This window comes from Salvia miltiorrhiza, chromosome 3, assembly GCF_028751815.1.
Source record: "Salvia miltiorrhiza cultivar Shanhuang (shh) chromosome 3, IMPLAD_Smil_shh, whole genome shotgun sequence".
Lineage (NCBI taxonomy): Eukaryota > Viridiplantae > Streptophyta > Magnoliopsida > Lamiales > Lamiaceae > Salvia > Salvia miltiorrhiza.
Window position 1 is genome coordinate 25,204,447 of NC_080389.1, and position 4,151 is coordinate 25,208,597.

General features: G+C 34.5%; 1 long non-coding RNA gene across 1 annotated transcript; it reads left to right on the forward strand.

Annotated features, from left to right (window-relative positions):
• On the forward strand, positions 1 to 3,638 carry LOC131013911 (uncharacterized). The gene is made up of 3 exons (XR_009097904.1): positions 1 to 825; positions 2,779 to 2,842; positions 3,360 to 3,638. It is a non-coding gene; the product is annotated as an uncharacterized LOC131013911 (long non-coding RNA).
• Positions 3,639 to 4,151: the final 513 nt, after the last annotated feature.

Here is a 4,151-nt window from a genome sequence, read left to right on the forward strand (position 1 = left end):
CTTTGATGTGATGTTATGTGAATTTACGTGACTGAGTGATTATGTGATTTTGTGACGTGTGTCATTATGACCAAGTGATTATGATTTTTATTTGAGACCTTAGCACTTGGAATTTTTATTAAGTTTACAAAGCAAGTGCAGTTTATTTTTATCGAGAAATCGAATGATGCCGGTTTATGAAAATTTTTCCGAGCATAATATTTTTTTTAATTATTTTCCTTCCTACGAAGAGGAATATTATATATATGTGAGTGCACTAATATGAGTGCTATAATTATTATTTTGGTCACATGAATATTTATGATGTGGTATTTTATTAATGAGTGACTTTACCATAGTTTTGTGATTTTATTTGATCACCTTTCACACACTTTATTTAATTACCCATACCATATGTTATATGCCTAAATTTTGCTAAGTATAGAATTGAGAGAGTAGAGAATTGAGAGTATGAGATGGAGAGTGTAGAGATTAGAGAGAGATTAGAGTGAGAGAGAGATCATCCATTAATTACTAAATATTCCCTAAGATTTACAAATCTCTTTAAAGATACACAAGATCATCCAAATCAAATACAATCTTGCAAAAGTTTCCTCTCTCTTCTCCACCCCATTTTCGGTCATCTCTCTCCCTCCCTTCATCTCTCTACTTTCCTCCATTGTTAGCCATAGATGAGACCTCCGAAGCTCTACCAAAGTATGCCAAACACATAAATCACTACTTAAATCCTCCATAAACACTTCCATCTCCTTAAATTCAAGAGAATCCTTGAAGATTGGTTTCAAGAATAGTGAGAGAAAATTTGGATAATTGGTGAAAACTTGGGTAAGTGATCTCCATATTCATAGATATAATTTGTATGAGTTTGTATATGAGTTTATTTGAAGGATTGGAGCAAGAAATCACCCCCTCCCTTTTTCCTTCAAATTTTCGAAAATTTGGGTATCTTACCCTTCAAAAATTTTTCTTCTTCTTTCCTTGAATTGAGGTGAGAAAAATGATCTATGTGATGTTTGGTAATGATTTGTGTGTGTTTTGAAAAGCTATGCTTTGTGATGTAAAAATTTGGTTGAGTTGGTTTACCCCAAATTGGGAATTTTTGAGTTGATGATCGAGGTGATGAATTGATGATGAAAATGAGTCTATGAGGTGTATATGATGATGATTGATGGAGTAATTTGAGTATATGATGTCAATTGGAGTTTTGATGTGAGTTAGTTTACTAGAATTAGGGATATGTGTATATATGCCCTTATTTGTGAATTGATGGTTTTGATGTGAGTTTAAATGACTAAAATTGATAGATATATGATGAGATTAAAGATCCATGTGAGTTTATAAAATTTCTTAGAGTTTAGTTTAATAAAAATTAGGATCTTCTTGTCTATGTGTCTATTAAGTGATTTAACTTAAGATATGTGTAATTGAGCATGATAGTAGTGTTTTAATATGTTTGATTAAGTCTAATGTAAGCTAAGTAAAATTTGGACTTAGTTTAGTTTGAAGGAGTTTTTGAGTTCTCATATGATGTGGGGTTAACGAATGATAAAATGAGGTCAAATTGATTTATGATCATTTTGTGAAGTTGTCATGCTTTTGTTGAGAATTTTATGATGATATATGAGTTTTTCACTAGAGTTAGTTTACATGATAAAAAGGGAAATATATGTGTAAAATGAGTTACATGATGTATGAGGTCAATAATGAATGATTGAGAAATTTTGAGCATGAGATTGAAAAGAGAATTTGATTGATACGTTGTAGAAACGTTTTCCTTGAGATTTGAGTGGATGATGAAAGAAAAGAGTCAAGATTGAGTATTATGAGTATTTTGATGTATTTGAATGTTTTTAAGTGCTTTAAGTGCTTAAAATGAGTTTTGATGTGGTTGCTTTGTATAAATGTTAATTTGAGCATTTAAGAGTTGGGAATGAATTTTTGGTGATTTTTCGTAGGCTACTGACCTACTGTGATCGACGGTTTGTCGATATCAAAAAGCTTTGAAAATTTTACAGAATGTCCCTACATGAGTCTTGAGAACCTCTGTAAAATTTCAAGTCATTTGGACTTGATTTACTATTTTTATAAAATGCAAAACCAAATCTGCACATTTCTGCCGGGAATTTCAGAGAACAGGGGACAAAGTCATTCATTTCAGTGACTTCCTGTGTGAATTAGATTTCCAAATTTTTATGGTATCAACCTTACTGTATGGGATAGATATCCACCAAATTTGAGCTCAGTTTGACAACGTTTACTATTTTAGAAAAATCAATGTTTCCGATTGCTCAAAACTGCCGAATATGGTAGACCTTGGTAAAAACGCCATATCTCCCAAACCACTTGTAGTTTCTGACTCTACTTTTTTTTAAATGAAACTAGACTCAAATACCTTTCTTTTGGTATGGGTCTGGAGTCCAGGGGATGTCGGAGTCAGAACGTGTTAAAGTTTGAAGTCAAGTCTGTGTAAAAACAGAACATGTCTTGATGACGTTTGATGGTATTTTCTTATGTGCCTTATGTGATTGTGTTGCCTAAGTGTTTGAATGATATTAGACGAGCCTTATATGAGTGATAAATCGAGACTTAGAATCATGATTTTCTTGAAACCTATCCTTGGACTTAAGGATTTGAAATGAGTAAAGAGTTTATGTAGAGTTGATTAAGAGATAGAATATAAGATAAAACATGAGTTAAGGCATGAGATTTTGCCAATGAGTTTCTAATCGAGATTCATTTTCTGACATGAACCTTCGATGATGACGATGATCCCTGAAGACACGAGCAGAGCAAGGAAGTAAGTAACTCCACTTTGACGGGAGTTTTTGAGTAAGGTCTTCAGGTGGGCAATATTTTGAGTATACAAATATTATTCGAGCTTTCTAAAATGATTTAATGATATAATGATGTTATGAGATTAACAAATGTTTTGAGATAAATGATATTTGAGAACCGTTTGACTTGCCAATTTTCGATGTTGAGCTTGTGTGTTACCCTCTACTGATGAGACGAATTCGGTCCTGCCACAAGCGGGATTTTGTGCACAGAGGTGACTGTGAGCCGTCTTCGGGTCGGCCGGTCACGGTACTTGAGAGGGAGGCCTACTTCTCAGTACCTTTGATGATGAGTAGTGGATGTGGTACATACATGATGAATGTTTAAACTGCGCAGTTACTTATTTATGATGTTGATTATGAAAACTGCATGCACAGATTCATTGATACTAACTTATTTCTGTGTATTGCTGAGATGTGGCAAGTTTCAAACTTATAGCTCTAAGAGCGCCTTTCTTGTTTTTTTCGGCGTTTGCCCACTGAGTATTATATACTCACGCCCTGCATGTATTTCTAAATGTGCAGGCTAAGCTAGGAGTGAGATTGGTCTGGTGCTGGTGGGGGATCGTTAGATGACGTATTTGCTTTATCGTATTTCCTTTTTATCGATAAAGTCTTGATGTGAAGTTACTTTGAATATGAATCAAGTAATATACTCACGGTTATGTGTCTCCATACATGTAACTGGTTCGCCTTTTTCTGCGATACTCTGCATATTATGTTCCTTATGAAAAATAAGCTATACCTGTTTTGTTTTTGTTCGTGAAATTCCTGATAATTAAAAAGTTACAATGACGTTGACGATTTTACCCTTGGGTTCAATTAATAATATTTTCCTTAGCATGCTTTGATGTGAGCTTCCGCTTGATGTTCGACCTATTCTTCTTATCTTTTATTCTTTAAAAATAGTCGTATCGATACTCGTACCCCACTATCACTAGTGTTGGGATTTCGGGCTGCGACAGGGTGGTATCAGAGCAGGTCATCTGCTCTGAGTCTATTGCTTGACTGAGTTGAACCTTTGATTACTGGTATCTTTTTAACTTGAGTACTAGTCTAATTTGAATTCTTAGGCTAGTTTGAGAGAGTCAGTTTGAAACGAAACCCCAGCACCCCATCTCCTCCGGCTTAACGAGGTAAGAGGTTGATGTTGTTACTTATTGCTTTTCTGTTAAAAGCTGAGTTTGGGTTACTAATGAGTTATGAATTGTTTTGATGACGGAATTATTTGAGATGATGGAATCTGATATGAGGCAGTTGATGTGGAATATGAGGAGGAATGTTGAGGCTAGTATAGCCGATGCCCCACCGTACCAA